This window comes from Saccopteryx bilineata, chromosome 2 (genome assembly GCF_036850765.1).
Source record: "Saccopteryx bilineata isolate mSacBil1 chromosome 2, mSacBil1_pri_phased_curated, whole genome shotgun sequence".
Lineage (NCBI taxonomy): Eukaryota > Metazoa > Chordata > Mammalia > Chiroptera > Emballonuridae > Saccopteryx > Saccopteryx bilineata.
This window is the reverse complement of record NC_089491.1, coordinates 183,564,421-183,589,242: the sequence shown is the minus strand read 5'-3', so window position 1 is coordinate 183,589,242 and position 24,822 is coordinate 183,564,421. Positions and strand designations below refer to the sequence as shown.

Genomic DNA, 24,822 nt, shown 5'->3' with positions numbered 1-24,822 from the left:
AACCACTTTATATAAAATAAACATGAAAACAAAAATAAACTATAAGAGTTAAAACACTTCAAATAAATGCTCCAAACTCTGAAGCTAAACCACACCCCTGAACTACAGCTCTGCCATGCCTTTCTCCTGACAATCCATCCATTGGTTCTTCTTCTGTTAGACTCTTGAAGGTCAACTACTCAGAAGTTCTAGCCTGACTCAGATAAGCATGCTATTTCTCAACAGTGCAGAAGGGAAAACAGGAATAAAAATTCATATTATAGAACAGAAAAGGTAACTTAAAATATTATACACATCATCCCACCATACTTCTGAATGTCCAGAAACTCCCCATAATTTCATTATATGCCTTGAATTTACAGAGGCTTAATTTCTTCTTCAAGATTTAAGTTCACTGAAAACAATAATTTACTCCTCTTATTAATGAAACATTAATCATCTGGATGAATAAACTATAATTCCAAATCTTAATTTAACTCCTACAAAACCAATTCCTACAGAAGTTTAAAAGTGGCAACAAAAATGTAAAGGGTTAGAAAATTCATAAACTGAATTACATATAATTGAATTTATAAAATGAAATTAAATCAATACACACTGAATGGCTACACAAAGATGATTAAGACATATTTGTCACCCTCAGGGAATTTGAATAAATAACATGGAATTCTGAATCAAGAGCACATTAAACTGATGTGTTTGGTATATGCTTTCAAAGGTACTATACCTCTCAATTATTTTTTGAGGTTAAGACTTGTAATAAAGACATACAATTTTCAGTTTTATCAAGTTATTCAAAAGAAATTATGAGAAAGTCATCCAGAATAACCATTAAAAGTATAAAACTAATGTTAACATTAATTTTACCATTTATATCCCTATCTTTCTGTTACCAAAGCTGCCTTTATGGTATAGTAAATAAGGACTACAATTTCTTACACCATCATGCTCTGTAAAGTCCCTCAGTATGCCAGCATTAATTAGTGAGTTAGAACAGCGAAGAGGTGGCAAATATGACTTTCAAAGAACAGTTTTCAAAAGGACTCCCTTGCCTTATTTCCTTGCTTTCCTCTGCATAAAGGATTTGAGTCAAACCCAGAGACATAAATTTTCCGTAACAATCTTTCAAAACATTTATATAGATTATTAAAAGACTGTGATAAAGCTCTGAAGCAGTAGATATCCTGCCCTATTCAATCCTGCCAGAACCACTGAACTATGAGGCTACCCCTAACTCTGCTGAACATTACTAATTATTAAATGTTGTTCAGGCACATAAACATTTCAAAAGTAACACACTGCATTTATAATTTTTATGTTAACATGTGCTTTTCATTTCAGTATCATATAATCAAATAGAGTATACAGGGCATGACTTGACCAAGCAACAAGTGAGTATGTGGTACAGCCAGAATTTGAAAATGTCTCCTAACTCCAGGTTCACTATTTTTTCCCATAACATTATGTCACCACTCTATAAAGTAAACAGCACTTGATACAAATGGAAGTAAAAAGAATTAAAAGTATGTATCTAAGAAGAACCAATAATATGCATTTTAAAGTTATCTACCACCTATAGTCTTCAGATAAATGAAGGAAAGAGATCCTGTCTTCACAGAAGGAAAAACCATGTATTTTTATAGAGTCACTAATGACAATGATTTTGAGACACATTCATAATATCACACACAAAAAAATCATTGCCAATTAAATTATGATACAATGTATACTAATAACTTAAATTTTTCCTTACAATTTCATCCTCTAAGCCAGTGGTAGTCAACCTGGTCCCTACTGCCCACTAGTGGGTGTTCCAGCTTTCATGGTGGGTGGTAGTGGAGCAACCAAAGTATAAATAAAAAGAAAATTTTAACTATAGTAAGTTGTTTTATAAAGATTTATTCTGCCAAAATTAGCGAAAATCTGACATAAAGTACTTAGTAAGTAATTATTATTATATGCTTTAACCTGCTGTAACTCTGCTTTATAAATTTTATAGTTACTTCCCTACTTTATAAATCACCATTACTGTGAAACCGGAGGGCAGTTAGAAAATTTTACTACTAACAGAGATACAAAAGTGGGCGGTAGGTATAAAAAGGTTGACTACCCCTGCCATCAAGAGCACTGGAGATGGCTCATTTCTTTTTTTTTTTTTTTTTTTTTTAATATTTTTTTAAGATTTTATTTATTCATTATAGAGAGGAGAGAGAGAGAAAGAGAGAGAGAGAAGGGGGAGGAGCAGGAAGCATCAACTCCCATATGTGCCTTGACCAGGCAAGCCCCGGGTTTTGAACCGGCAACCTCACTGTTTCCAGGTTGACGCTTTATCCACTGCGCCACCACAGGTCAGGCGAGAGATGGCTCATTTCTTGAAAGAATACTTCACTATAGTCTCTGAGATCTAAACCAATGATACCCACATATTGATGCTCTGTGTTTTTTGTACTCAACATAAAATATTGTTTTTGTACAACTAAGATGACATTTTAAATAGCAATTAAACTTATGTAATATCAACAATGTACATAAAGATGTGCTAATATGAACAACTATAAACAAGTTCACACATGCATTGAAAAAAAGAACTAAAAAGCTACCTGGCCCACAGTGATTCTTACATGCATTCAATTGTATAATGCATACCAATTTGGGGAATATAAAATGTGAAAGAATTATGCATATTCAAATGAATAAAAAAAGGTGAGTTATAAAGAAATCTTGTATACATGGTCACAGTTATCCAGGTATATCAAGCTGAGATAAACTTAAGATAGTGATAAAAATAACTTTTAAGAACTTCATTTTAATGTAATTCAAAGGAACCAAACATTTACCTCTGATTTCCTTCCTATTGTTTTCCCTCCCTGTTTATATAATATAATAGTCAAAGGGAAGTTTCCATGTTACATGGAATACAGTGGTCCCTCGTCTATAGCCGGGATTAGGTTCTAGAATCCCCCGCGATAGGCAAAAATCCTCAAAGTAGTGACCTTATATTTATTTTATTATTTACATATTTTTTAAGACTTTATAAACCATCCCCACACTCTTATAAACCTTTCCCACAATTATTAACCTTCCCCACATTCTTATAAACAATTTCTATGCTGTTGTACACTTTCTATACTCTTAAATCTACATAATTTTAACAACATATAAAATGCTATTTGCAGGAGAGGGGGAGCCTAATGCTACAGTTGCCGAGCCAAACAGTGCCCAAGTTACAGAACACAGTGCTCTGGTTAGTAGCCTCCCACCCACTAGCCAATAGTGCACAGTGTACGATCTCACATGCGCAAACTAGCTGAAGCAGAAGCGACTATAGCTACTACCTTTTCCATACATGCAAACTTTTGTCTACTCATCTGCTGTACGCTACGTATTTTGACTTAATCCTCTTTTAATATGTTTTAATTAATACTTTTATATATTTTATATTGTTTTCAATTTTTTTTCTTTTTTTTATTTAAATAATTTTATTTTTAATGGGGCAACATCAATAAATCAGGATACATATATTCAAAGAAAACAACTCCAGGCTATCTTGTCGTTCACTTATGTTGCCTACCCATCAACCAAAGTCAGATTGTCCTCTGTCACCTTCTATCTAGTTTTCTTTGTGCCCCGCCCCCTCCCCCTTTCCCTCTCCCTCTTCACCCTTCCCCCGTAACCACCACACTCTTATCAATGTCTCTTAGTTTCACTTTTATGTCCCACCTACGTATGGAATAATGCAGTTCCTGGTTTTTTCTGATTTACTTATTTCACTTCGTATCATGTTATCAAGATCCCACCATTTTGCTGTAAATGATCCGATGTCATCATTTCTTATGGCTGAGTAGTATTCCATAGTGTATATGTGCCACATCTTCTTTATCCAGTCATCTATTGACGAGCTTTTTGGTTGTTTCCATGTACTGGCCACTGTGAACAATGCTGCAAAGAACATGGGGCTGCATGTGTCTTTACGTATCAAAGTTTCTGAGTTTTGGGGGTATATACCCAGTAGAGGGATTGCTGGGTCATAAGGTAATTCTATTTTCAGTTTTTTGAGGAACCACCATACTTTCTTCCATAATGGTTGTACTACTTTACATTCCCACCAACAGTGGATGAGGGTTCCTTTTTCTCCCCAGCCTCTCCAACATTTGTTATTACCTGTCTTGTTAATAATAGCTAATCTAACAGGTGTGAGGTGGTATCTCATTGCAGTTTTGATTTGCATTTCTCTAACAACTAACGAAGATGAGCATCTCTTCACATATCTGTTGGCCATTTGTATTTCTTCCTGGGAGAAATGTCTGTTCATGTCCTCTTCCCATTTTTTTCTTGGATTGTTTGTTTGTTTGTTGTTGAGTTTTATGAGTTCTTTGTATATTTTGGATATTAGGCCCTTATCTGAGCTGTTGTTTGAAAATATCATTTCCCATTTAGTTGGCTTTCTGTTTATTTTGTTATCAGTTTCTCTTGCTGAGAAAAAACTTCTTAGTCTGATGTAGTCCCATTCATTAATTTTTGCCTTCACTTCTCTTGCCATTGGAGTCAAATTCATAAAATGCTCTTTAAAACCCAGGTCCATGAGTTGAGTACCTATGTCTTCTTCTATGTACTTAATTGTTTCAGGTCTTATGTTTAGATCTTTGATCCATTTTGAGTTAATTTTAGTACAGGGGGACAGACTGTAGTCCAGTTTCATTCTTTTGCATGTGGCTTTCCAGTTTTCCCAGCACCATTTATTGAAGAGGCTTTCTTTTCTCCATTGTGTGTTGTTGGCCCCTTTATCAAAAATGATTTGACTATATATATGTGGTTTTATCTCTGGGTTTTCTATTCTGTTCCATTGGTCTGAGAGTCTATTTTTCTGCCAATACCATGCTGCCAATACCATTTTTTTTTAATAAATAATTTTATTTTTTTAATGGGGCAACATCAATAAATCAGGATACATATATTAAAAGATAACAAGTCCAGGTTATCTTGTCATTCAATTATGTTGCATACCCATCACCCAAAGTCAGATTGTCCTCTTTCACCTTCTATCTAGTTTCCTTTATGCCCCTCCCCCTCCCCCTCTCCCTTTTCCCCCTCCCCTTCATAAACACCACACTCTTATCAATGTCTCTTAGTTTCATTTTTAACCATGCTGTTTTGATTGTCATGGCCCTATAATATAGTTTGAAGTCAGGTATTGTAATGCCCCCAGTTTCATTCTTTTTCTTTAGGATTCCTTTGGCTATTCGAGGTTTTTTATAGTTCCATATAAATCTGATGATTTTTTGCTCCATTTCTTTAAAAAAATGTCATTGGAATTTTGATGGGAATTGCATTAAATTTGTATATTGCTTTGGGTAATATGGCCATCTTGATTATATTTATTCTTCCTAACCAAGAACAAGGAATATTCTTTCATCTCATTATATCTTTTTCGATTTCCCTTAACAATGGTTTATAGTTTTCATTATATAAGTCCTTTACATTCTTTGTTATGTTTACTCCTAAGTATTTTATTTATTTTTGTTGTAATTGTGAAGGGGATTGTTCTTTTGAGTTCGTTCTCAAATGTTTCATTGTTGGCATATAGAAAGGCTATAGACTTCTGTATGTTAATTTTGTATCCTGCGACCTTTACTGTATTGGCTTATTGTTTCTAGAAGTCTTATTGTGGATTCTTTGGGATATTCGCTGTATAGGATCATATCATATGCAAAAAGGGATACCTTTACTTCTTCTTTTCCGATATGGATGCCTTTTATTTCTTTGTCTTGTCTGATTGCTGTGGCCAGAACCTCTAGCACTACATTAAATAAGAGTGGAGAGTGGACAACCCTGTCTTGTTCCTGATTTAAGGGGGAAAGCCTTCAGTTTAGTGCCATTTAATATGATGTTAGCTGATGGTTTATCACATATGGCCTTTATCATGTTGAGATATTTTACTTCTATACCCATTTTGTTGAGACTCTTAAACATAATATTGTGTTGTATTTAATCGAAAGCCTTTTCTGCATCTATTGATAAGATCATGTGGTTTTTGTTCTTTGTTTTGTTGATATGGTGTATTACGTTAACCGTTTTATGTATGTTGAACCCTCCTTGAGATTCTGGGATGAATCCCACTTGATCATCATGTATTATCTTTTTAATACGTTGTTGTATTCGATTTGCTAGTATTTTGTTTACTATTTTAGCATCTGTATTCATTAGAGATATTGGTCTGCAGTTTTCTTTTTCTGTGCAGTCCTTGCCTGGAATTGGTATGAGGGTTATGTTGGCCACATAAAATGTGTTTGGAAGTATTGCTTCTTCTTCAATTTTTTGGAAGACTTTCAGTAGAATAGGAACCAAGTCTTCTTTGAATGTTTGATAAAATTCGCTGGTATAGCCATCAGGGCAGGGACTTTTATTTGGGGGGAGGTTTTTAATGGTTTTTTCTATTTCTTCTTTACTAATAGGCCTGTTTAGGTTTTCTGCTTCTTCTTGACTCAGTCTAGGAAGGTTGTATTGTTCTAGGAATTTATCAATTTCTTCTAGGTTGTTGAATTTAGTGGCATAAAGTTTTTCATAGTATTCTACAATAATTCTTTCTGTATCTACGGTGTCTGTGGTGATTTCTCCTCTTTCATTTTGGATTCTGTTTATATGAGTTCTTTCTCTTTTTTTCTTGGTAAGTCTTGCCAAGGGTTTGTCAATTTTGTTGATCTTTTCAAAGAGCCAGCTCCTTGTTCTATTAATTTTTTCTATAGTTTTTCTGTTCTCTATTTCATTTATTTCTGCTTTCATTTTTATTATCTCCTTTCTTCAGATGGTTTTGGGTTGTCTTTTTTTCTTTTTCTAGTTCCTTAAGGTGTGAATTTAAGTGGTTCACTTGGGCTCTCTCTTGTTTGTTCATATATGCCTGAAGTGATATGAACTTCCCTCTTATCACTGCTTTTGCTGCATCCCATAGATTCTGGTATGTCGTATTGTCATTTTCATTAGTCTGTATATACTTTTGATCTCTGCACTTATTTCTTCTTTGACCCATTCATTTTTTAAAAGTATGTTTAGTTTCCACATTTTTGTGGGATTTTTTCCCTCTTTTTTGCAGTTGAATTCTAGTTTCAAGGCTTTATGATCAGAAAATATGCTTCGTACAACTTCGATTTTTCTGAGTTTGCTGATGTTTTTATGGCCAACATATGGTCAATTCTTGAGAATGATCCATGTACATTGGAGAAAAATGTATACTCAGTCACTTTGGGATGAAATGTACGGTAGATGTCTATCATATCTAGGTGCTCTAGTGTTTTGTTTAAGGCCACTATATCTTTGTTGATTCTCTGTTTGGATGAGCGATCTACAGCCGTCATCGGTGTATTGAGGTCTCCAAGTATGACTGTATTTTTGTCAGTTTCTGTTTTAAGGTCAGTAAGTAGCTGTCTTATATATTTTGGTACTCCTTGGTTTGGTGCATATATATTAAGAATTGTTATGTCTTCTTGAATCAGTGTCCCCTTAGCCATTATTAAGTGGCCATTTTTGTCTCTGAGTACTTTTGTTGTCTTGTAGTCAGCATTATCAGATATGAGTATTGCCTGCTTTTTTTTGGATATTATTTGCTTGGAGTATTGTTTTCCAGCCTTTCACTTTGACTTTGTTTTTATCCTTCTTACTTAGATGAGTTTCCTGTAGGCAGCATACAGTTGGATTTTCTTTTTTAATCCATTCCGCTACTCTGTGCCTTTTTATTGGTGAGTTTAATCCGTTTACATTTAGTGTAATTATTGACACTTGTGAGTTCCCTATTGCCATTTTATAGATTTCTTTCTGTTAGTTTTGTGTCTTGTTTGATCCTTCTCTTTTGTTTTTCTATCTTTTGTTTTTATTTGGTTGTATTCCATACATCTTTCCTCGGTTGCTGTTTTTTTTGAATCATGTGCTTCCGTGGTGGTTTTTTCAATGGTGGTTACCTTTAAGTAATAAAAAGGGTTCCTACCCTGTTCATTGTAGAGCACTATTTTGAGAGTACTTTTGCACTCCATCGTCCTTTGCTGTTAATCTCCATCCTTTCCCCCCCTTACTTTTTCTTGTTGTCACCATTTAAATTTGGTTTTATTGTGTTCTTCTTGGAGCTTTTACTTGTGGCTTTCTTTTTTTTTGTTCTTTGTATCTGATTGGAAAACCCCCTTTAGTAATTCCTGAACTGGGGGGTTTTTGATGATAAATTCCCTCATATTTTCTGTATCTGTGAATGTTTTTATTTCTCCTTCATATTTAAAGGATAACTTTGATGGGTATAGTATTCGTGGCTGGAATTTCCTCTCTTTCAGGACTTTAAATATTGGGGTCCACTCTCTTCTAGCTTGGAAAGTTTCTGCTGAGAAATCTGATGATAATCTTATGGGCCTTCCTTTATATGTTCTATTCTTTTCCCTGGCTGCCTTGATAATTTTTACTTTGCCGTTGGTTTGTGCCAATTTCATTATGATATGCCTTGGAGTAGGTTTGTTGGCGTTAAGAAAACTCGAAGTTCTGTTTGTTTCTTGAATTTGAGGATTTAGTTCTTTTCACAGGCTTGGGAAGTTCTCATCTATTATTTGTTTGAGTATGTTCTCCATTCCATTTTCTCTCTCTTCTCCCTCTGATATACCTACTATTCTTATGTTATTCTTTTTGATGGAGTCAGATAATTCTTGTAGGGCTATCTCATTTTTTTAAATTTTTGAGTCTCTTTCTTCTTCTCTCTGTTGTGCCTCAAGTTGCTTGTCTTCTATTTCACTAATCCTCTCTTCTATATGGCCTGTTCTATTAGCTAAGCTTGTTACTTCGTTTTTCAGCTCGTGAATTGAGTTTTTCATCTCTGTTTGATTTGTTTTTATAGTTAATTTCCTTGGACATATATTCTTTGTGTTCATTGAGTTGTTTTCTGAGCTCCCTGAACTGCCTTTCTGTGTTTTCTTGTATATCTCGGAGGATTTTTAGGATTTCTATCTTAAATTCTCTGTCATTTAGCTCCATGGTTTCCAATATATTAAATTTTTTCTCCATAGATTTTTCCTCATCTATCTGTGTTACCTCTCTTTCTTTTCTATCCATGATATTCGATTTTCTCTTCCTTAATGGCATCTGAGGGTGATTTTGTTGATAGTATTAATGAGATTTAATAAAGAATAAAAAGTTAAAAAGAATAAAAAATTGAATTTTTTTTAAAAAAAATTAATAATGAAATAAAGAAAAATAAAATAAAAATTTTTTAAAAAAGGGAAATTATTCCACCCCCTCCTTTTTTTTCTCTCTTCTCCTCTCACCTCTTTCTTGAGAAAATCTTGTGGTGAACTGTGAATTATATTGTACTAAATAGAACAAACAATGCCTGTAATGGAGGGCCTGAATTGGGGAGAAGTAGTAATAAAGGGGCAAAAAAAAAAAAAAGAAAGAAAGAAAAAAAAGGGCGTATGGACGCACAAAAAGCAAATAAGAAAAAAAATTGGGTCAAGAATAAAATGATTTGCTTTTAGGTGTTGGTTGACTAAGAGTTATGATGAGAGGAATAAGAGGGAAACAGGAAAATGGGGGGACAAATTAAAAAATTACTATTGTATTTAGTGGAACAAGAACTAGATAAAATGGAGAGCCAGGGATGGGAGCACTGCTAGTGTATTAAAAAGGTGAAGTAAACCCCCCCCCAAATGCCAGAAACATAAGTTTGAGTCCCAGATAAGATATTGTTCGTTATTGAGGTTTGATTGAGAGGAGACGTAAAGGAGAAAGGAAGAAACTAATATAGAGGGAGAAAAGAGAGAGAGAAAGAGGAAAAAGAGTGAACCACTAAAAGAAGAAAGAAAAAAGAAAAAAGAAAAAAGAGGAGAGAGAGAGAGAGAGAGAGTTAAGGGTTTTGGAGTGCAACCCTCATAGAGAGAAAGGAAGAGGAAAGAAAAGATAATGGGAGATGTAACACTTATGGGCATTGTATTTTGAGGAGAGGAAAGAGTAAGACCGGCAGAGAGTTAAATGACCAGATTGGAGGAGGAATAAAAAATATTAAAAATAAAGTTAAGAGAAACAAACAAACAAATATAATAAAATGGAATAGGCTATAAAGTCTGCATATTATTCTTGATTTTGAGAGGTTATCTTCTTGCTTTTTCTTTTCTCTCCCTCTTCCTGGTCAGTGACTCTGTACCCCGGGTTCTGCCCCTTTGGCACGCTCAGGTAGAGGTTTGCAGTTGATAAGTCTCTATGGCGATGTCGTGTATTGTGCTTCAGTCTCGTTGGCAGTTAAGGCTCATTAGCATTTATAGGCTCCACCAGTGAGAGAGTCCGTGTTCCTGGAGTCTTTCTCCTAGTCTTTCCTTCCTCAATTAGTAGCCTGATAATCCAGCTATGGGGTTGCTGCTGCCTCTGCTTGGATAGTAAGAGGCTCAAAGAGCTGGCAACTCCCCACTCTATTGCCACTCAGCACAGGGCTCTGGGTAAGGCTCAGTCAGTCAGAGCTGCTAGCATAATCATGCGGGGCTTCCGCCCACTCAAAGACCTCTGGTTCTGCCACTCTGTGGGATAACACGGGTGCGCACTGCCGAGGCACTTGGAGGAATCTCTCGCCCACTATCTGCGCGAGCCGACCAGATCGGGGAAAATGGCTGCCCCGCTTGTCTTTCTTTGGGTTTGGTGCAAGTGTTAGCTTGTATTGCCCGGGTTGCCACAGGAACAGTTTTTCCTCAGCTTGGATCTCTGTGCCACAGCCTGGTTCGGCTGTTTGTCTTGGCACGCCTCAGTATCTATATTCTCAGTTCCAGTGAAAGCCACCCCGTTTAGGTTAGTGAGGAAGGCGGAGCATTTCTTACTCCCTATTTCCTTCGGGGTTTGATTATATATTTAGCCAATTTTTCACTCAACCATACCTTCGGGTGTATTGAGAAACATCTGGAGGCTCCAAGGATAGGTTTTTCTGTTTCTGGTTGAAGATCTTGTTGAGTTTTGGGGGAGATTTATCGGTATCGCTTCCTACTGCGCCATTACTCTGACGTCATCTCCTGTTTTCAATTTTTTAGGCTAGAAAAAGGCTTCTTTTATGGCAAAATAATTAAAATAATAAATACATAAAATACCTATATATTGCAAATTCCCATGATAAAGCAAAAGATCGACGATACAAAATTAGATATATAGAATTTAAAAATCCGCAATACAATTAGTGAAAAGTGAACCACAATATGGCTAGGGACAACTGTAGATGATCAAGAAAAAATAAACCTGTTGATCTATTCTCTCTGTTCAAGCACAGCATGAAAAACAAAAACATATCCTCCATATCCTGATCACAACACAATAAAAGAAAGATAATCAGGAAAAATAAAAAACCCACACTTTTCCTTCTTTTAAAAGTGTGAGTTGTTCTAAAAAGCAAAAATTAATCTTACTCTTCTATGAGACAGCTGCTCTCCTTTTGTATACAATAATTTTAATGACATACTATTTAAGCCTAGTCTTATGGGACTTTAGAAGTCACATGGAAGAAAAGGCTGTACAGCAATGTAAAGACATCTATTTTGCTTTAACTATCTTTTATTATTCCAGTAAAAGAAGAAAAAGTCCACTTTTCCATCAAAATTTTCTATTTCAATTTCCATTTGAATATAAAGATGAGAGGGCCCTAGCCAGCTGGCTTAGTGGTAGAGCATCAGCCTGGTAAGTGGATGTCTCAGATTCAATTCCCAGTCAGGGAACACAGGAGAAGTGACTATATGGTTCTCCACGCCACCTCTTCTCTCTCTCTTTTTCTATCTCTCTTCTACATCAGCTATGTCTGATTGAGCGCTTAGGCCAACAGGAACTATGGATGGCTCTGTGGAGCATCTCTCAGGCACTAAAAATAATTTGGTTGCAAAAAAGGCCCGAGACAGGGGTTGCCCTGGGTCCCGGATCAGGTGCATGTGGGAGTCAGTCTCTCTATCTACCCTCTTCTCACTTGGAAAAGGTAAAAAGAAAAAAATAGCTGTTGGGAATTTAAAAAAACACACATTATTTTCTACTTAAGTCGCCTAATAAACATAACTACTTTATTAGAATAACAATGTGTTTAATAACTATATTTTATTTCCAAATTTCATAATTATGAAATTAAATGATATACTTTCACACACCTGAAAGAGGTCCAGCAGTTCCCCATATCCTAGGGGTTTCTCTGCTCTGAGGAGTTTCACTACAGAATTGCAGTTTTTATCTTGGAGAGAAAACCTTAAACTAGGATATCTCACTATGATTCACATTAATAGGGACTAATAAAAGTTTCATTATGATAAATTTTAATGGTCATTAAATAAAAAATCATAATTCCTGTAAAACAAAAAGAAAATGTTATGTGGAAACAATTTCTATCCACAAAACCATTCAAGTCTACATAGGGAAAAGACTGATATTCCTAACATTAAAAAAAAATTTTAATTGTTCAAAAGGTATGAAAATGTTTTAAATGATTCCAGAACTGAAGGACAAATAAAAGAATGGGCAGCCTCATACTAAAAGTACATTATTGGAAAAGGAAGGATTACTCAACATAGTGTTTGTACATTTACAAAAGAAAATCTAGGTCCTCATGTCATCCCATTTATTAAGAAAAAATCAAACTACAGTGGTACCTTGACACACAAGCACTTGAAATCATGAGCAATTTGAGAAACAAGAAGTCACTTGCGGGATTTATTGCTTTAAGTCACAAGTGGATATCTGAATGAAAAGTGATGAGCAAATAAGTTTATAAAATTTGCGGGACCTGAGGATGGTAGCAGAATAGGCGGACGCACAGACGCCCAGCTCTCACCACCAAACTGGAATACAAATCAATTTAGGAAAAATCAGCATGAAAAACCAACTCCGGACTATAAGAACAGCTCTCATAAACCAAGGAGCAAAGAAGAAGCCACAACAAACCTGGTGGAGAGCGCCTAAATCTCCCCTGCTTACAGGAATGGGGGGGGTGAGGCTGAGAGTCCAGAGGGGATCTCACTCCAGGGAAAAGAGCAGAAAATACTGTTCACAGCCACTTGCCTGGTAACCAGGGAGTGAGGTGTGTTGAAAAGACCACCTTATCTCCCAAGTGGAAAGCAGAGAGAGAGGGACAGACTGTGAGGGGCAAAGGCATGCAGGAGATGACCTAAAAAAGCTGACTCGTCCGTGCTGGAGGCGGTCATAACTGGGGGAGGGACGGATCCTTCCACAAAACAGTACTGAACTGCTTCCCGATCAGAGATCTCCAGACATCTCTCCAGCTTCAATCAGTGCAACAAGACATAGCTGAAAACAAGAAGTAGGGAGGAGGGGCAAGTAACTCAGGTCTCCATGGAGATCTGAGATATACCTCCCCCGACAAAGGCTGAGAAAACACCCTGCCACCAGAGAGATTAGTTGGTGAAAGAGGCCTTCAGAGTCTCAGTTTATACCCATCCCATTCCTGAATACAGTTTCAAGGAAGTCCCCTGCTGAGATCAGTAAACAAGACTATCACCTGTTAAGAAAACAAAAAAATTAAGACTTCAAAGCTGCCCAAATCCGAAAGTGGATTACAAATAATAGCTGACACCAACCCAAGAAGACCTAGAAATAACACAATTGAAAACTGGAGGCAGACAACACCAAGCCTAGACTCAACCAACTCTACAAATAAAACACCCAAACACAGGTAATGAGAAGACAAAGAAGTGTAATCCAAATGAAACCACAAGAGAAATCTTCAGGAGATGATCTGAGTGATATGGAAATAATCAAACTTCCAGATGCGGAGCTCAAAATAATAATTTTAAGGATGCTTAGGGAACTTAGAACAACAATGGATGGTCATTATGAACACCTAAATAAAGAAATAGCAAGTGTAAAAAAGGATATTGAAATATTAAAAAAGAATCAGTCGGAGATGACAAATACAGTATCAGAAATAAAGACCACAATGGAAGGAATTAAAAACAAGATGGATACAGCTGAGGATTGAATCAGCGAGTTGGAGGACAACTTGAATGAAGGCAAGAAAGCAGAGAAGAAAAAAAAAAGAGGCTCAAAAAGTCTGATAAAACTCTTAGAGAGCTCTATGACATGAAGAGAAATAACATCCGCATCATAGGGGTACGTGAAGAAGAGGAGAAAGAACAAGGGATAGAGCCTTTGTTCAATCATATCATACCTGAAAACTTCCCTAAATTAATGTAGGAGAAACTCTAACAAGTTCAAGAAGCACAGAGAACTCCATTAAAGAGAAACCCAAAGAAACCTACACAAAGACACATCATAATTAAAATACCAAAGCTAAGCGATAAAGAGAAAATATTAAAAGCTGCTAGAGAAAAAAAAGCTATCAACTACACAGGAGCCCCTATAAGGATGACATCCGACTTCTCAACAGAAAACACTTGAGGCCAGAAGGGAATGGCAAGAAATATTCAAAGTAATGCAGAACAAGAACCTACAACCAAGACTATTTTATCCAGCAAGACTATCATTTAAAATCGAAGGAGAAATAAAAAGCTTCCCAGACAAAAAACAACTCAAGGAATTCATTACAACAAAATCAATGCTGCAGGAAATGTTAAGGAGCTTGTTGTAAACAGATCAAAGTGGGGAAAGAATATAGCAAAAAAGGAATATAAAGAATAAAATGGCAATAAACAACTAAGTATCAATAATAACCTTAAATGTAAATGGATTAAATGATCCAATCAAAAGACATAGGGTAGCTGCATGGATAAGAAAACAATACCCGTACATATGCTGTCTACAAGAGACACACCTTAGACCAAAAGATGCACATAGATTGAAGGTAAAAGGATGGAAAAAAAACATTTCATGCAAATGGAAATGAAAAAAAACCTGGGGTAGCAATACTTATATCAGACAAAATGGACTTTAAAACAAAGGATATAGTAAAAGATAAAGGCCACTACATCTTTATTATATGCGGCTTAAGTGTCTGTTTGTCGCCGATAGCTTATTGGTTGCTTGCGTAACTATACTAGCCAATGGGGTGAAGTTGCCATGGCATTCAAATAGTCCCACCTTCTGGCATGCCACCTCACAAATTGAGGTTAAAGATTGGAGCAATTATTATGCTGTTAAGAAATCTTAACACCAGAAGGGGTCCTTGCAATGGTACAAGACTAGAGGTTCTCCAATTGAAAAATAATGTCATAATAGCTAAGTCTTTGACTGGCTCCTCTAAAGGTGAAATACATGTCATTCCAAGAATTGATTTGGCTCCATCTCAAACAGGATTGCCATTTCAATTCAGATGTAGACAATTTCCTGTAAAACCTGCCTTTGCTATGACCATCAATAAGACTCAGGGCTAAACGCTTAAGCGTGTTGGCATTTTTTTACCTGAGCCTGAATTTGGACAAGGTCAACTTTATGTTGCCTGTTCAAGAGTTTGTGAAAGAACGGACATAAAATTAAAAATAATTGATGGTCCTCTGCAAGGCGAGCTTAAAAATGATGGAAAGATCTACACAAGAAATGTTGCATACAAAGAGATCTTTGACATGTGAATTAACATTTTATTATTTAAGTCACCTTTATTTATTGAGCTAGCGGTGGATCTTAAGAAATGTACCGCCAGTGGTTTCCTTCATTGCACTCTACTTTAAGCAATTAAGCAAGTAGAAGGAGGAAACCCGATGGGGCAGTAAGCAAAGGGGTGTGTCCTCACCGCCTGCCCTGGGTAATTCAGTTTGAATTAACAGACACCTTTGCACAAATCATTTTAATTACAATTTATAATATCTAGAACAGCGGTCATTTTGTATGACCGCCGGGCTTTCTAGTAATGATAAAGGGAGTAATCCAACAGGAAGATATAACTATTATAAATATCTATGCACCTAATATAGGAGCACCTAAATATATAAAGCAGACTTTGATGGATTTAAAGGGCAAGATCAACAGCAATACCACAATAGAGGGGATTTCAATACCCCACTAACATCACTAGATAGATCCCCAAGAAAGAAAATTAACAAAGAAACAGCAGACTTATTGGACACACTAGATCAACTGGATTTAATATATATCTTCAGAACCTTTCACCCTAAAGCAACAGAATATACACTCTTTTCAAGTGCTCATGGTACATTCTCTAGAATAGACCACATGTTAGGGCACAAAAGTGGTCTCAACAAATTTAAGAAGATTGAAATCGTATCAAGCACATTCTCCGATCACAACGGCATGAAACTAGAAATAAACCACAACAGTAAAGCTCAAAAATTCTCAAACACATGGAAACAAAATAGCAGGTTGTTAAATAACAAATGGATTAAGAATGAGATCAAAGAAGAAACAAAAAAAATTCCTAGAAACGAATGACAATAAGCACACAACAACTCAAAAGTTATGGGAGACACAGCAAAAGCAGTACTGAGAGGGAAGTTCATAGCACTACAGGCACATTTTAAGAAGCCAGAAAAAGGCCCTGGCCGGTTGGCTCAGTGGTAGAGCGTCGGCCTTGCATGAAGAAGTCCTGGGTTCAATTCCCGACCAGGGCACACAGGAGAAGCACCCATCTGCTTCTCCACCCCTCCCTCTCTCCTTCCTCTCTGTCTCTCTCTTCCCCACCCACAGCCAAGGCTCCACTGGAGCAAAGTTTGCCCAGGTGCTGAGGATGGCTCTGTGGCCTCTGCCTCAGGCTCTAGAATGGCTCTGATTGCGGCAGAGCGATGCGCCAAGATGGGCAGGGCATAGTCCCCTGGTGGGCTTGCTGGGTGAATCCCGGTCAGGCGCATGCAGGAGTTGTCTGACTGCCTCCCCGTTTCCAGCTTCGTAAAAATACAAAAAAAAAAAAAAAAAAAAAAAAGAAGCTAGAACAAGCTCAAATAAACAACTTAACCCTGCATCTAAAAGAACTAGAAAAAGAACAGCAAGTAAAGCCCAAATGTAGTAAAAGGAAGGAAATACTAAAGATCAGAGGAGAAATAAATGACATAGAGGCTAAAGAAACAATACAGAGGATCAATGAATCTAGGAGCAGGTTCTTGTAAAAGGTAAACAAGATCAATGAACCTTTAACTAGACTCACCAAGAAAAAGAGAGGACGCAAATAAATAAAATTAGAAATGAGAGTTGGAGAAATAACAACAGACACAACAGAAATACAAAATATTGTAAGAAAATACTATGAACAACTGTATGCCAAAAAACTAGACAACCTAGATGAAATGGACAAATTCCTTGAAACATAAAATCTTCCAAAAATCAATCTGGAAGAATCAGAAAACCTAAACAGACCAATTACACCAAATGAGATGGAAACAGTTATCAAAAAACTCCCCCCCAAAAAAAAGTCCGGGGACTGATGGCTTCACAAGTGAATTCTACCAAATATTCAAAGAAGAACTAACTCCTATCCTTCTCAAACTATTTCAAAAAATTCAAGAGGAAGGAAGACTTCCAAGCTCCTTTTATGAGGCGAGCATAATTCTGATTCCAAAACCAAGCAAAGATAACACAAAGAAAGAAAATTATAGGCCAATATCTCTGATGAATATAGATGCTAAAATCCTCAACAAAATATTAGCAAACCAGATCCAACAATATATGGAAAGAATCATACACCATGACCAAGTGGGATTTATTCTGGGAAGGCAAGGCTGGTACAGTATTTGTAAATCAATCAATGTGATTCATCACATAAACAAAAAGGAGAAAAACCACATGATAATTTCAATAGATGCAGAAAAAGCATTTGATAAAATCCAGCACCCATTCATGATCAAAACTCTCAGCAAAGTGGGAATACAGGTAACATATCTCAACATGATAAAAGCCATCTATGAGAAACCCACAGCCAACATCATACTCAATGGAAAAAAATTAAAAGCAATACCCTTCAGATCAGGAACAAGGCAGGGGTGCCCCCTTTCACCATTCTTATTAAACATAGTCCTGGAAGTCCTAGCCACAGCAATCAGACAAGAAGAAATAAAAGGCATCCAAGTTGGAAAAGAAGTAAAACTATCATTATTTGCAGATGACATGATATTGTATATAGAAAACCCTAAAGTCTCAGTCAAAAACTACTGGACCTAATAAATGAATTCAGCAAAGTGGCAGGATATAAAGTCAATACTCAGAAATCAGAGGCATTTTTATACACCAACAATGAACAGTCAGAGAAATTAAGGAAATAATCCCCTTCACTATTACAACCAAAAAAATAAAGTACCTAGGAGTAAACTTAACCAAAGAGACTAAAGACTTGTACTCGGAAAATTATAAAGCATTGAGAAAAGAAATCAAGGAAGATACAAACAAGTGGAAGCATATACCATGCTCATGGTTAGGAAAAATAAACATTAAAATGTCTATATTACCCAAAGCAATCTATAAATTCAATGCAATACCAATTAAAATACCAATGATATACTTCAAAGATATAGATCACATATTCCAAAAATTTATATGGAACCAAAAAAGAACACGAATAGCCTCAGCAATCTTAAAAAAGAATAATAAAGTGGGAGGTATCACACTTCCTGATATCAAGTTATACTACAAGGCCATTGTACTCAAAACAGCCTGGTACTGGCATAAGAACAGGCATATAGATCAATGGAACAGAACAGAGAACCCAGAAATAAACCCACAGCTGTATGGACAACTAATATTTGAAAAAGGAGGTAAGGAAATAAAATGGAGTAAAGACAGTCTCTTTAACAAATGGTGTTGGGAAAATTGGACAGCTACCTGCAAAAAAAGGAAACTAGATCACCAGCTTACAACACTCACAAAAATAAACTCAAAATGGATAAAAGACTTAAATGTAAGTCATGAAACCATAAGCATCTTAGAAGAAAACATAGGCAGTAAGCTCTCTGACATCTCTCACAGCAATATATTTGCTGATTTATCTCCACGGGGAAGTGAAATAAAAGATAGGATAAACAAATGGGACTATATCAAACTAAAAAGGCTTTGGACAGCTAAAGACAATGAGAACAAAAAATTAAAAAAAATAAAAAAATAAAGACAATAAGAACAGAATAAAAAGACAAACTACACAATGGGAGAACATATTTGACTATACATCTGATAAGGGGTTAATAACCAAAATTTATAAAGAACTTGTAAATCTCAACACCAGGAAGAAAAACAATCCAATCAAAAAATATGCAGAAGAAATGAATAGACACTTCTCCAAAGAGAACATACAGATGGCCAATAGGCATATGAAAAAATAATCAACATCACTAATCATTAGAGAAATGCAAATTAAAATCACAATGAGATATCACCCCACACCAGCCAGAATGGGGGTCATCAACAAAACAACACAGAATAAGTGCTGGCGAGGATGTGGAGAAAAGGGAATCCTCCTGCACTGCTGGTGGGAATGCAGACTGGTGCAGCCACTGTGGAAAACAGTATGGCGATTCCTCAAGAAATTAAAAATCGAACTGCCTTTTGACCCAGCTATCCCACTTTTAGGAATATACCCCAAGAACACTATAGAACGGCTCCAAAAGGAGAAATGCACCTCCATGTTTGTGGCAGCATTGTTCACAATAGCGAAGATCTGGAAACAGCCCAAGTGTACGTCAGAGGATGAGTGGATTAAAAAGCTTTGGTACATATATACTATGTAATACTACTCAGCCATAAAAAATGATGACATAGGATGTTTTACAACAACATGGATGGGCCTTGATAACATTATACGGAGTGAAATAAGTAAATCAGAAAAAACTAAGAACTATATGAATCCATACATAAATGGGACATAAAAATGAGACATGAACAAGAATATGATGGTAACCTGGGTGGAGGGATGGGGGAGGGGGGGAGGGAAGGAGGAAGGAGAGAGAGGTTGGGGGAGGGGAGGGGCACAAAGAAAACCAGATAGAAGGTGAAGGAGACAATTTGACTTTGGGTGAGGGGTATACAGCATAATCAAGTGTCAAAATAATATGGAGATGTTTTCTCTCAATATATGTACCCTGATTTATCAATGTAACTGCATTAAATTTAATAAAAAAAGAAAAAAAAATTTGTGTTTTTCGAGTTTGCTCACTTTTATTGTTAAAAATGGCGCTGGGCAGCCACATGTGTGCTTGCCCTCAGAGCAGGGCAGTTGATTGCAAATTGCATATTACCTTCTGCTTGGGATGGGCCATTGTTATGCTAATGATCCTCCCCCCTCCACCAGTATCTCCACCTGACCTTGAACGTGAATATATTCCATAAACCAGTTTATTTCTTTACATTCTCTATTATGTATATATATATAACATATGTTATTTATAAAGTATATTTTCTTATTTAAAAGCATATAAAACAAAAAATTTGTGTGGTTTTCAGGGGCTGGAACAGATTAATTGCATTCTCATTAATTTAAGTGGGGAAATTTGATATGACACATGAGCAAATTGAGTCACAAGCTCGGCCATAAAATGAATTAACCTTGTGTGTTAAGGTACCACTGTATATAAAAACTTTAAAAAAAAATAACTTAAAAATGGCTATCAACAATGTGGTTGGCTCAGAAACATTGATACGTGAAGACACATGTAGCCCCATGTTCATTGCAGCACTGTTCACAGTGGCCAAGACATGGAAACAACCAAAAAGCCCTTCAATAGAAGACTGGATAAAGAAGATGTGGCACATATACACTATGGAATACTACTCAGCCATAAGAAATGATGACATCAGATCATTTACAGCAAAATGGTGGGATCTTGATAACATTATAAGGAGTGAAATAAGTAAATCAGAAAAAAACAAGAACTACATGATTCCATACATTGGTGGAACATAAAAATGAGACTAAGAGACATGGACAAGAGTGTGGTGGTTACCAAGGGTGGGGGGGAGGGAGGACATGGGAGGGAGGGAGGGAGAGAGTTAGGGGGAGGGGGAGGGGCACAGAGAACTAGATAGAGGGTGACGGAGGACAATCTGACTTTGGGCGAGGGGTTTGCAAAATAATTTGATGACAAAATAACCTAGACATGTTTTCTTTGAATATATGTACCCTGATTTATTAATGTCATCCCATTACCATTAATAAAAATTTATTAAAAAAAAGAAAGAAATAAAACAAAAGAGTTGAAAACAACAACAACAACAACAACAATGTGGTTGGAAGGGCTCCCCAAGTAGAGAGCAAAAAAACAGAAAATTAGATTATAGGGGGTCCTTGGGTTATGACAGTCTTGATATATGACGTTTTGAGTTACAGTGGTCACTCCCATAAAAACTTAAATAAATTGAGACATGAGTGTTTCACAGCCCACACCATTAGCATTGTACTTACGGACTACATAGTTGAACCAGTTTGATTGCGCATGGTGGAAGAATTCACAGTAAAGCGTATGAGTGAGGGAGCTGGCGTCCCCAGTACGCTACTCTACGCCATTTTGGACTGTTAAAAGCGCAAGTGTTCCATTTGTGTTGCTTTGTTGGACAACCTTTTGGCCCTTATCATGGCTCCTAAACAAAAGTCAGAGTTTTCAGATGCCAGTGCTTCCAAGAAGAGGAAAGCCATCACAATGGATGTCACAGAGCTATTGGCCTCACATGGAGTGAAGTTGTCTGCTGAGGACCTCAATCAGCTGGAGAAGCAGCTGATTGAAGAGTAAGAGACAGAAATCCCAGAACCCAAGAGATTTACTACCAAGGATTTGGGAGAAGGTTTTTCTATGGTAGAGGATGGGTTGGCAAAACTTCAGGCTGAGGACCCCAGTGATGACAGATCCAGTAAAGTCCACAGAGCTGTTATGGATGCCTTTGCAATGCTATATATAGGCAGACTTTGGAAGAGAAAAAGTCATCAATCTTCCAGACTATCCTGGAACAATTCTTTAAGAAGGTAAAGAGGCCAGCACAGATCCTGTACCCTCTACATCAGCTGCTTCTCAAGATGAAGCACCTGTAGTGCAGGTAGAATCATCTCCAGTGTCTCCTGCATGTTCCTTAGGCAATCCGGATTCACCTGACCCAGTATCTCCAGCACCTTCTGCACGTTCTCCTGCCTCTCCAGCTCCCTCCTCCCAATAGGTCACTCTCTCCCACCTTCCAATGCCCCTTCCAGTGTGCAAGCCAACCACAGTAATAAAGGTAAGGAACTTTTTTTACACTCATCTTTTGTCATTTTTTCTCTTACTACAGTACAGTGTACAGTACAGTATATTAATGTCCTTTTCCTTTTTCTGTGGCTTAGTTGTGCTTTATGTTCTAGATCAGGGGTCCCCAAACTTTTTACACTGGGGGCCAGTTCACTGTCCCTCAGAATGTTGGAGGGCCAGACTATAAAAAAAAAACTATGAACAAATCCCTTTGCACACTGCACATATCTTATTTTAAAGTAAAAAAATGGGAACAAATACAATATTTAAAATAAAGAACAAGTAAATTTAAACTAACAAACTGGCCAGTATTTCAATGGGAACTATGGGCCTGCTTTTAGCTAATGAGCTGGTCAATGTCCGGTTCCGTATTTGTCACTGCTAGCCGTAACAAGTGATATGACGCGCTTCCAGAGCCGTGAGGCGTGCGTCCTGCGTCACCAGAAGTAGTACTGTACGTGAGCGACGCCACACTTTGCGGTGGTCTCACTGACCACCAATGAAAGAGGTGCCCTTTCTGGAATGCTGCGGGGACCGGATAAATGGCCTCAGGGGGCCGCATGTGGCCCGCGGGACATAGTTTCGGGACCCCTGTTCTAGATGCTGATTTTATAGCTGTGTTGGGACAGGTAAGTGACTTAGGCTAAGGTATGTTTCAACTTACACCAAAATTAGGGTTATGTCACTGTTGTAGGAATGGAACTATGTCGTAACCTGAGGAACCCCTGCATTTAAAAATAAAAACGATCAGGATAAAGAGTTAAAAGGTAAATAACGTGCAGAAAATATGATACACACATGATGGGAATGAGTATTTTTGCTATAGAAACTACTTAAAGAATTTGATAAGGAAGACACAAAAACCCAAAGAAATAAATGTAAAATAAAAAATAATATATTCAGAGAAAAATGTTCAACATTATAAAGAAATGTAATTAAAATGAGAAGTCATTTGCTTGTTCAATTACCAAAAACATTTTTTTAAATAGTAATTTGGCAAGGACATTACAAAGATACATTCACATATTGTTGGTAAAAGCATAAAGTTTTATCTCTTCAGAGAGCAGTGTGGTAACAAATTCCAAAAACATGTTCATACTTTTTAATATCGTAATTTTATTTCTATGATTAATCTTTAAAAATACTCTAAATACTGAAGCATGTCTAATAAAGAAATGGTTAAATTCTACAATTACTTACTGAAATATTATAAAGCAACTTAAAAAAATTAGAAAAGGTAGCTTCAAAGTAAAGTATTTATGATATAATAAAAGGCAGGATACAAATTAAAACTGTAAAAAGTAAAGAAAAAATGAAAAAAGCCCAAGGAAAACATAATAAATAAGAACAAACTAGACTACAGAGAACCTCTGGCCCATTAAATGAAATTGTGAGCATGGCATTAGTTACAGTCCCCTATGTCTGCTAGCCTGGATTACAGAAAAAGCCTACTAACAGACCTCTGCCTTAATGATGAGGGTACACTGAAACATAACTTTTGAATTGCTTTCAGAGTTATTTATATAAATTTATTATTGTGAATGTGTCACCTCCGATTCAAACTCCTTCTATCAAGCGGCTCAGGACATCCCACAACAACACTTGAATTGTGTATATAAATAGATCAAGCTGTTTCATACTTCATTACTGTATTTAAGTAATCTTTAATTTCCTCTTCTATACTTTATTTGCTTGACTATCTCCTTTTCAAACTTCAAGACTCATTTTCACATTTCCAGAATGCATAAGGTGCCTTCCCTGTTCCCATAACAAGCCTGACTATTCTTCCATCTTGGTATTTATTTACCCATTATATTAAAATTCTCTGTTTAGGATCTTTTTCATTACTCTGTTATCTTGCTTGAATTATATAAGACAAAATTCTCAAATAATCATAAAATTATTTGAGAGGTAGAAAATTAAAATTGTAAAATTAAAGAGAGGTAGAAAAACACACTAGAGGCAGCACTAACAGACTTATTTGCATTTTGGAGTGACTCAAGCATTAGCCTTTATTTAATGACAGCTTATTAATTTCTAAATAATAAGCAATATAAAGAAGAATAAGATCCTGACCTCAAGGAGTACGTTTTCTGGAAGGGAAATTTCTGGCAATAGACTTTAAAAAGCAGGTAAGCCAAACTGAATCAATGACTCAAACATACTGATCAAATATATCTCTTGCATTTCCATATAGATTGTAGAAAAATTATATTAACCATGTTTGTATCTCCTCTGGTGATTCTTACATAATTATTTCCTACTAAGAATATGTTGTATGATATATTATATAAATGTTTATGAAATATCACAAGTATATATACTGATAATGTAGAATATAAATAATATCAGCAGATAATTTACCTTTTAATGTTGGGAAAACATTCCAAAGTATATTTATTCAAATTACTTAAATTAGAGACCTTTTATTAATAAGACCATGTAGAAATGAAAAAGGTGAAGGAAACTGTGAGAAAAGAATACAAATCACACATAATGATTATCTACATAAAAATTCTTTCGTATACTGAAAGTATACAAGCAGTCATAGGTAGAAGTAATCATTATGGTTTTGTGTAGGGGTTAAACATACAATTTTAAAAGGTATCAATCACAACTTCATTGATTTCCCTGTTTCAAATATTTATTCAGAAAGCAGATCCTTTGTGTATGTAATTTCTGTATAAAACAAGCCTTCTAAGTTCATTTCAAGTATATTGTAAGTTGGAATAATAAAAAC

General features: G+C 36.2%; 1 protein-coding gene across 2 annotated transcripts in view; it reads right to left on the bottom strand.

Moving 5' to 3' along the window:
* Nucleotides 1–24,822, bottom strand: part of MON2 (MON2 homolog, regulator of endosome-to-Golgi trafficking) — a 191,452-nt gene that overhangs the window by 145,664 nt on the left and 20,966 nt on the right. The gene's annotated exons all lie outside the window — the stretch shown is intronic.